Genomic DNA, 10,953 nt, shown 5'->3' on the forward strand with positions numbered 1-10,953 from the left:
GTCTTTCCCCAGCCCTAAGTCAGCTGAGCTGCTCAGGGATGGGGGTGGGGAGGATACATCCCTAGTGGAAACTGACCAGAGGGAGATATTTCCTCCAAACCAAGATGAGATGCCTTGGCCTGGGGAGAGGAAAGAGGGGCTTCTGGGGCCCACCAGCAGCAGGGACCTAAGCCCTGCTTTCCAGAAGCACAGGAGGATGTATCGGGTAGTTGGTGGAAATGGTCATGATAACTCAGGGCGATGGGGTCCCGCAGCCAGGGTTTGTGTGTCACAGAGACAGCAGCAAAGGGGAGTGCAGGGCCCTGCCAGCTGAGTAACAGACCAGGATTTCATCAGAGCCTGGGTGCAGGCGGGAGCCACAGGAGAGACTAAGAGTGAATTTCCTGCAAGCCTAACAGGATGGGTGCTGAGAGTGAAAAGGAAGTTGAATGATAAGAAATCATGAAATGGGGTGTTTGGTGCCCTAAGTTTCTTACTTGCTTGAAAAGCAAGTCTCTGCCCATCTTACCGGGTTCCTGGCCCGCCCTTGCCCATGCACCCTCTGATCTCTTGCTCTGGTCTTTCAGCCTCAGATTTCTGGCTCCCTGAACTGTGACAAGGAGTTCCTGCTAATCCTGACAACTTCACTCCTGGTTCATTGGACTTTGAGTTTTCTGCATAGCTGTGGACTCTGCTGGCAGTTTGTCCCAATATATCCCCAGCTGGGCCAGCCACTGGCCCCTAAAGGTAAGGGTGAGAAGGAACACCGTACATAGAGCTTTTTTTACCTCCCTTTTCTCTGGCAATTTTATTTATCTTTCAGGACTTTGCTAAAATGTCACCTCCTAGGCACCTTTGCTGACCTCCCTAGGAAACATTCTTTGACTGGGTTTCCAAAACATTTTGCTTCTACCTTTGTGCTTGTCATATGTTTTTTGTTTTTTAAACTTTTGGGGGTATAGTTGCTTTACAATGGTGTGTTAGTTTCTGCTGTACAATGAAATGAAAGTATACACATACATATATGTTTACGTACACACATAGATATGCATATATATATCCCCTCCCTCTTGGACCTCCCTCCCACTTCCGCCTCCCATCCCACCCCTTTGGCACCAAACTGAGCTCCCTGTGGTATACAGCAGGTTCCTACCAGTTAGCTGTTTTACACATGGTAGAGTATGTATGTCAGTCGCAATCTCCCAGTTCATCCCCCCTTCCCCTCCCCCTCTGCATGTCTACACATGTGTTGTCTACACCTTCATCTTTATTCCTGTCCTTGCATAGAGGTTCATCTGTACCAGTTTTCTAGATTCCACATATATGCGTTAACATATACCATTTGTTTTTCTCTTTCTGACTTATTTCACTCGGTATGACAGACTCTGGGTTCACCCACCTCTCTACAAATGATCCAACATGGTGCCTTTTTATGGCTGAGTAATATTCACTTGTGTTATTATTTGTGTATTTACATGGTGGCCTTTTCAACAGGAATCATGTCTCATTCACCTGGCACAATGTCAGCTACAGATTAGGGCCTCACAAATGCTTGTTAAGTGCCATTTCTCATGCAGTGCCCCAGAGTCTCATTCACCCTTCTATCCTTCTTTCTCTGTATTGAGTAGGTATGCTTTTGACTACAAGTAACAGAGAACCTGACTACAGTGGCTTAAACAGAGATTTATTTTTCTCACTTGAAGAGAAATCTGGAGATAAGCAACCGAGGGCTGTCAGAGACCCAGCCTCTTCCTATCTTCCTGTCCTGCCAGTTTCAGCACGTTGGTCATAAATGCTGTTGTACCTCCAAGCACTACATATAAGCTCTAAACAAGAAGAAGTAGGAAGGGTGAAGGCCCAAGTATGTCCCTTTGCATTAGGAAAGCACAGGTTTTTTTAAGACTTCTCCTCACATCTCATTGGCCAGAATATGTCACATGACCACCCCTAGCTGCAAGGGAAGCTAGAAGGGGAAGGCAGGCGAGAAAGTGGAGGAGCTTGGATGTGAATAACATTCTCGGCTCTCAGCCCAGACCTACTGAATCAGACATGCTGGGGGTGGAGCTCACAATCTCTGTTGTATCAAGCCCCCTCAACAATTCTGATTCAGCTGAAGTTGGAGAACCATAGTCATATATGATTGCCAGTGTTCTGGAAGGGGAAAATCCTAGATTAGAATTCAAATCACCCATTTTTTACTATAACTTTTGTTGCTGACTAGCCAGGAAACCTTGGTTTTCTGACCATTGAGTTGTTGTGAGGATCAACTTAAATACTGCAGATGGAAACATCTTGAGAGCTGTAAGTCATGGACAGTTATACTGATTTTGAAATTATAAATTTCTTAGTTCACAGTTTATGTAGCTGACACATTCAGCAGATTTCAAATGCTTGGGAAAAGCAAAACTACCCATAAAAGGCATAAAAAGATTGAAAAGTTATGACAGTAAGGGACAAAAATAGAAATTGAAACCACAGACGTTCAAAATACACTGTTATCAAAAACAAATGTTTGCAGCAGTCCCAGTGGTTGCTGCTACAGGTGGTTTCCATGAGAGGAAGGAGGACATACGTAGTTTCAAAACAAACACTTTGGAGGATAATGAAATGGAGCATTTAGGGGAAAGGGTTGGTAAGAAGATGTGGAACAAATGTAAGGGATTTGGTGTTCTGCCGTTTGGATTAAACATACTGAGACCTCATTGTCTGAGTTCCAAGTAGAGTGTCCATGCCTCCCTGTAGTAAAACCTGCTCACTCAATCTATCTATTCCACAACAGTCTCCCACGTAATAGACACTGAGTGGTCTTTACCAGTGAACTTGGCCAGTTCATCAGCTGCTCACTAGGCACCAGGGAAGTCACAGTCAGACCTACATGTGCCTTCAGGTAACCTTCTCAGGGTAGGAACTGGCCACGATTAAAATAGCAGAGGTGTACCAACACTGGGAGTGTGACCTGTCTGCTCAGGTGAAAACCACAGTGTCAGGAAGGAAGTGCTGATAACTCTGTGAATACAGTCAAAATCAGTGAATGTACAATTTAAATGAGGGGAATTTTATGACAGTTGAACTATATCTCAATAAAGCAGTTAAAAAAAAAAAAAAGAATGAAGTGTTTCCACTCAGAGACCCCGTGACATAGAGGCTGTGTGTCCATGTGTCAGTTAACTTTGTACAAAATGTGAAGCCAAGGTTTATTTACTGATTGATTTGTTTAACATCTGGGCTCCAACACACACATGCTGTGATAAGAGAGCTTGTAAAAGCAAAATCACAAAGCCACGCGTTCCTTGGGCTTGTGAAAGAGGGTAGCAATCTGCGTGTGAAAAGCTGATGATGTAACTGGCTGAAACTGGTGGTGACCTGAAGCCCAGTTCAGTTCAAATAAATAGGCCAGTTCTGGGTCACAGATTCCAAATATTCAACCACGGTGGAACTGGACTTTCTGGGGGGGTTTCAGGTCATTGATCAGTCAGACAGTGCCTCACCTACTTCTCTTCCTTCCCCTTCTGTGGACCCAGCCAACCCCCGAGTGCAGGGCTAGTAGGTAGCTGAGGCAGCTGTAAGTCCAGGCTTGATCATGTTTACTCCATTGTGATCCTCTGCTCCTTTCCTGGGGAATTCCTACAGTGATTGCTGGTATTGAAATGTAGCTGGCGAGACCATGAGTATCTGGGTCGAGTGCAAGCCCCACCACTCACAAGTTAGTGATCTGGGTAAGTCATTTCACACCTCTTGATCCCATCCCCTCTCAGAGCTTTGAGGACTTTGTACTGACCCCCTCTCTCCCTCACAGTGGTCTCAGCTTCTCTGTCATGCCTTTCTCACCAGCAGTACCAGTGGCTGGAACTTCTCCCAGAGTGAAAATTCAAAATAAAGACAAAACCTCTCTGTCTCCCCTGTCACCTCCAGTGCAGCCCTTTGCTCCCCTTCACAGCAAAATTCCTGAAAAAGAATTGCTTAGTGATAAGCAATTGCCCTGAAATCCATATGTTGAAGCCATAAATCCTAGCACCTCAGAATGTGACTACATTCATAATCGGGCCTTTCCAGAGCTGATTAAGTTAAACGGAGGCAGTCTGAGTGGGCCTCGGTCCAATATGACTGGTGCCTTCACCAGAAGAGAATATTAGGACACACACAGAGGGAAGGCCACCACCTGCAAGTCAGGGTGAGAGGCCTCAGGAAAAATTCAACCCTGCCTGCCTACACCTTGATCTTGGACTTCCAAGTCTCAAGAACTGTGAGGAAACAGATGTCTAGTGTTTAAGCCACCCAGTGTGTGGCACTTTGCTATGAGCCCTGGCAAATTAATATACTTAGACCTTCTGCCTCTGCTTCCTCCTCTCCTAGTCTCTCTCTGGATTTTCCCTTCTCTTGTTAACCTTTTCCAGTCAGCATTCCGTGGCCATTAACCAATCTGCTAGACCTGCTCACCCAACGTTACCGCTGGCCGCCATCTTGCTGGATCCAGAAGACACATCGCCATCCTCATCAGACTCGGCTTCTCTGCAGTTTCTTTCCTTCCGAAGGCATTTTCAGCCCTTGGATTCCAGGTTATTTCACTCTTAAGTTTTCATTCACCCCACTGACTGCTCCTTCTCAGTCTTCTCGGCTGAATATTCCTTCTTTCTGTCTTCTAAAAGTCAGAGCCCCTGGCCAGGCCTCAGCCCTCTTCTCTGACTATAATCTTTCCCTAGGTCATTCCATTCAGTTCTTTGGCTTGAAGTGTTAATAAAAAGCTGATAAGTCATACATTTGCATGAGCAACCCCTACCTACCTGTTCCTTGAGCTTCAGGCTCAATATTCAATCGCCCAGAACATTTTCCCTGAATAGCCAAAAAGCATTTTGGACTCAAGATGTCTGAAACTCCAGACTTTAACTTCTCATCATATTTAGAATGAAATCCAGATTTCTTATTCCTGCTTGCAAGTTTCCTCGATACCCTTTGGACAGCATCTTCTTCCAAAGCCCCTTCCCTCACCAAACTCCCGGCACTCTGCTGGCCCTCTATGTACACCTGAGGTGGCCTTAACGCTTAGTGTTTCTTCTGCCTCTACTCCGAGTCACTGCTTAGAGCCTCACAAGGCCTATTTGGTCCTTTGCATCACTCAGGGCTTGACTCAAAATTCACCTTGTCGAGAGGCTTTTTTTGACCTGTTGTCTCAGTATCACTCTCCTGAAGGTTGCAGGACTCAGTACACTCAGTTTACACTAATAACATTTTAATAAGCTCCTACTATAGTGCTGAGCATTATATTAAATGCTTTATATGCACGATCTCATTTAGTTATCAGAACCACCTAATGAGACATTCTTATCATCCTTACTTTGCAGGTGAGGAAACTGAGGCTAAGAGAGGTTAAACCCAAGGTAGGTCATATAGTTTGCACTAAGCTCTGATTCCAGAACTGGTGCTCTTAACCATGAAGTTCAGCTGCTTCTCACCTTAAACACTATTCCTGATTATGGACAATATGGCTTCCAGGAGTTTACTTTCCTGGATTAATTAGTTTCCACTGCACTGGTGTTTGAGCCGGTAAAGTAACTCTGCTGTATCAGTGTTTGCTAGGGAGGTGCTTATTTTCCAAACTCTGGTTTTAAACTATCAGATAATACAAAATGCAGGTTTCATGGGGACAAATTCAAACATGGGTCCAGACCACCTCTGTGGTTCTTGCTTATAGACTTATTAGAGAAGATTAGGGTATTTTCTTCATCTTTGTTGTTTGGAAGCAGGCTCAAGTTCTCAGAAATTATTAACACTTTCAAACTTGAGTTTTTTTCTCTTAAAAACATCCTATTTCCGCAATGTGATTAGAAATAAAATCTTTAAAATAAAATTCTTAGATAAAGATCAGTGTGCTGGTGAGAACAAACATTTGTCAAATACCTACATGTCCCAAGCACTTTTTTGCTTTCACTATCTCTTCAAGTAGGTATTATTTCCTGTCTTTTACAATTAAGGAAACTGAGGCACCGGAAGATAAATGATCCACTATAGCACAGGAACTCTGCAATTTCCTGTCCCTTCCTTCTTTACCAGATAGTACAAGCTGCAAAGTGGTTTTGCCTTCCCAACGTGATACTGAATTGACTCCCTGAAGCCATTGTTCTTAGGGCTCTGAAATTTAGTCCCAGGACACAATGATAATCACAAAAGCTACTTCTCAGGGACCTATATGCCTTTGTGGCCAAAACCCAAAGACTAACAGAGGAATTTCAAGATCTGGGCCAGTCCTCTTGAACTTGTGGACTTACAGGTCTGCTCAGGTAACCGTCAGACACCAGCTCCTGCCAAATTCTCAGTGACACTGTTTGGTGCGAGAGCAGCGTTATTCCATGAGCACGAGGACTCTTGTGCTTCCGACCTTTGCACTGGCTCTCCTGGCTGCCTGGGCTGCCTCTTCGTCTCATGTCCTTCTGTCCTCAGAGAATTCCATCTGATCATCCTTACCTCCCCACCAGTTCAGTTCAGTAGCTCAGTTGTGTCCGACTCTTTGTGACCCCATGGCTTGCAGCAACCCAAGCCTTCCAGTCCACCACCAACTCCCGGAGTTTACTCAGACTCATGTCCATTGAGTCAGTGATGCCATCCAACAATCTCATCCTCTGTTGTCCCCTTCTCCTCCCACCTTCAATCTTTCCCAACATCAGGGGCTTTTCAAATGAGTCAGTTCTTCGCATCAGGTGGCCAAATGATTGGAGTTTCAGCTTCAGCATCAGTCCCTCCAATGAATATTCGGGACTGATTTCCTTTAGGATTGACTGGTTGTTCCTTGCAGTTCAAAGGACTCTCAAGAGTTTTCTCCAACATCACAGTTCAAAAGCATCAAGTCTTTGGCGCTCAGCTTTCTTTATGGTCCAACTTTCACAACCATACATGACTACTGGAAAAACCATAGCTTTGATTATACCACCTTTGTTACAAAGTAATGTCTCTGCTTTTTAATAGGCTGTCTAGATTGGTCATAACTTTTCTTCCAAGGAGTAAGCATGTTTTAATTTCATGGCTGCAGCCACCATCTGCAGTGATTTTGGAGCCCCCCAAAATAAAGTCTGCCACTGTTTCCACTGTTTCCCTATCTATTTCCCATGAAGGGATGGGACCAGATGCCATGATCTTAGTTTTCTGAATGTTATGCTTTAAGCCAACTTTTTCACTCTCCTCTTTCACCTTCATCAAGAGGCTTTTTAGTTCTTCTTTGGTTTCTGCCATAAAGGTGGTGTCATCTGCATATCTGAGGTTATTGATATTTCTCCCAGTAATATTGATTCCAGCTTGTGCTTCATCCAGCTCAGCATTTCACATGATGTACTCTGCATATAAGTGAAATAAGCAGGGTGACAATATACAGCCTTGACTTACTCCTTTCTCGAGTTGGAACCAGTCAACCAGACATTTGTTCCATGTCCAGTTCTAACTGTGGCTTCTTGATCTGCATACAGATTTCTCAGGAGACAGGTAAGGTGGTCTGCTAGTTCCATCTCTTGAAGAATTTTCCAGTTTGTTGTGATCCACACAGTCAAAGGCTTTGGTATAGTCAATAAAGCAAAAGAGGATGTTTTTCTGGAACTCTCTTGATTTTTCCATGATCCAGCGGATGTTGGCAATTTGATCTCTTGTTCCTCTGCCTTTTCTAAAACCAGCTTGAACATCTGGAAGTTCATGGTTCATGTACTGTTGAAGCCTGGCTTGGGAATTTTGAGCATTACTTTGCTAGCATGTGAGATGAGTGCAATTGTGCGGTAGTTTGAGCATTCTTTGGCATTGCCTTTCTTTGGGACTGGAATGAAAACTGACCTTTTCCAGCCCTGCGGCCACTGCTGAGTTTTCCAAATTTGCTGGCATATTGAGTACAGCACTTTCACAGCATCATCTTTTAGGATTTGAAAAAGCTCAACTGGAATTCCATCACCTCCACTAGCTTTGTTCGTAGCGATGCTCCCTAAGGCCCACCTGACTTCACATTCCAGGATGTCTGGCTCTAGGTGAGTGATCACACCGTCGTGATTATCTGGGTCGTGAAGATCTTTCTTGTACAGTTCTTCTGTATATTCTTGCCACCTCTTCTTAATATCTTCTGCTTCTGTTAGGTCCATACCATTTCTGCCCTTTACTGTGCCCATCTTTGCATGAAAATTCCCTTGGTATCTCTAATCTTCTTGAAGAGATCTCTAGTCTTTCCCATTCTGTTGTTTTCCTCTATTTCTTTGCATTGATCACTGAGGAAGGCTTTCTTATCTCTCCTTGCTCTTTTTTGGAACTCTGCATTCAAATGGATATATCTTTCCTTTTCTCCTTTGCCTTTTGCTTCTCTTCTTTTCATGGCTGTTGGTAAGGGCTTACAAACACCTTCCCACCAACCTCTGTCTAATCCTGTATCCAGCTTTGTCTTTCTTCACAGCATCCATTACATTCCACACTTATCTCCTCCACTAGAGGATAGCTTCCTGAGGGCTGAGACTGTTTTGTTCACTGCGGTTATCTCCAGTGCTCAGCATAGAGTAGGTGCTCATTAAATAATTACTTCATGAATGAATGGATGCTGTAAATACAGCAGGCCTGAAGGAATGAGTGGGTGACGTTCAGTTTTTACAGGCTATTCTATTCACATCCTCCTTCTGTCTGAGCTTCAAAGGGAGAGACAGGACGACTCCTTCCAGAGGAGTAAACAGGGAAAGAGGCCCCCAAAGAATAGAAATCAAAAACCCTCCTTGCCTCTGATTTCATGGCCAAAGCCTTGAAAAACCTGAACACAAATTAACCTTGCAGAATGTAATGGATATTTAAGGTAGTTAATTCCAGCAAAAAGAATAACCCAGTAAACAAGTTTTCTTTGAATAGGTAGACTGGCAGGCAGCATGCAGCTTACATAAGGAGAAATCACACTGTCTACGTCACCCCCTTGGAGAAAGGCGGCAGAACACATTCTGCTCAAGCTGTCCCCACAACCGAGTGATTCATGGTTACAGATCCCACCTGGAGCTGCCTCTGGCACATGCGGGCTGCTGGGCAATGACCCAGAAGTAGCCGTGAGAGTGAAGAGGTAGCTTCCACAACAGGACTAACAAAAGACCTTTGCTCACACTCCTCAGATAACAGCTGCTTTAGTACTGGGACAGGTCATGTCTGCTGCTCCAGGGTGGGGGACGGGTGTTGTCTTCAGCTTCATGGTGCGTGTGCTGTGTATAGAGGGCTACTCTAGATCATGGATCTCAGTCATATCCACGGAGGGATGACTCTCTGCTCTGCTGTAAGGATACATTTTAAATAATTGGACACATTTTGTGCATTCACCTAGAAACCAAAAAGTCTTTAAAGTCCCGACTTTACAGAAACTGGAGAAAGCACACTAGGTTGGGGGACCGTCGTCAGTCACTCACAATCCACCCCAAGCCACCACGGCTCTTGGGGGCTCTGCTCCTCAAACACTGGCTGTCAAACAAGGTGGCCCCCCCCTCCCTTCTCCTTCCTGGAGCCTCAACCAGAACACAGACCCTTTTAAGGATTTTATTTCTAATCATCATTCATTTCAAAAAACGAATCTGCTGGAGTAACAGAGGTTCCAGAGTCCTGAAAAGCTAGTACACAATGGCTCTAGTATCATTCCTGACTTCTTCCTGAGATGATAACTGGCAGCCCAGTTGCCTGACTTTTTTTTGTTTCTTTTCCAGAAAGGAGTTCACCAAACCTCTTGCTTCCTTCTGTTCCAGGCTTTCTGGAGAGCAAGACAGACCCTTTCTTTCTTTCACTTATGACAACAGATTTCACTGGAATTCCAAGTGATTTGATTTCCCAAAATGCACAAACAACAAACAAATCTTCTGTCTTTCCCAGATACTTGACATCAAGCTGGATGGACAGTAGAAGCCTAGAAGACGCTGTGTTGATGGACAGATTGAAAATTACCTGGGCAGACTTTGGGAGTCTCCTCAGTAAAGACTGAATGACTTGTTGCTTTGTTATTCTGAGGTTGCCCTGAGCAGCCACCCTATGGGGTTCCCCATCTGCAGCTTGGTAGGAAACAACATTCTTTAGCAGTCTTGACGCAACTGGCAGGGTAATGGCCATAGCCTGCCTTTGTTAACAGGAGGCAGGGGCATTAGCTGTATTGTTTCTGGAAGTTGGCAGAAATGTGGCCCTGCCCTGTGGTTCTTCAAAACAAAACTTGAGGTTGAATCTCTTTTGTTGGAGTAGATAAGGCAGTGCATTGAGCTCCATGGAAAACAGACAGGAGGGCTCTGACAGATGGGGAAAGGGTCACCCCCACAGCAAGGGGTCAGCTTGGAAGTGGGTACTATGGCAACCCACTGAGAATCATCCTGTGAATTAAAGGAAGGTTGGATTCACTGGGTCTGCCCAGGCAGGGAACCTGGCTGGGTCTTTGTCAGCCAACAGACAAGAGGCTGGTTTGCAGCTGTGTGATTTGACAGTCTGGTTGTGTTCAGACAGCTCTGTGCTGTGGAGACAACATTACTCTGAGTCTCACTGTGCGTGTATGTAAACCAGTGGCTCACCAAGGAGGGAGGCAATGGGAGCCACCCGTTCAGGCAACAAGCAGTGGATTTGTGTGTGTGCGTGAGTGGAGAGAACTTAAAAACAATAATAAAACTGATGAAAATTCTGTTTGCTTTTTATTATTTCATGCTCTAACAGTTCCAAACAAGGTACAGTGATAAAATACTCCTCCCTCATTGGGGCAGACTTCTCCAATGTTTCCTCCTCCCACCCTTGGTATAACACTGGGATAAACAAGCATCAGGTGGGACGATTATAAATCAGCAAGAGAGTAAACAGAAAGCAAATGACTCCTGAGATAAGATTAAAAAAAAAAAAAAAGAATTATCCCCTAAAGTCTGCCTTGTGGAGTCTACAGAAGGTTGATCTGTATCTTAGGGGATTTTCTTTTGTTTAGCTTTGTCTTGGTTACATATTGCTGCTTTTAAAACTACCCCAACATTTAGTGCC

The sequence above is a fragment of the Ovis canadensis genome, chromosome 9 (assembly GCF_042477335.2).
Source record: "Ovis canadensis isolate MfBH-ARS-UI-01 breed Bighorn chromosome 9, ARS-UI_OviCan_v2, whole genome shotgun sequence".
NCBI classification, from domain to species: Eukaryota; Metazoa; Chordata; class Mammalia; order Artiodactyla; family Bovidae; genus Ovis; species Ovis canadensis.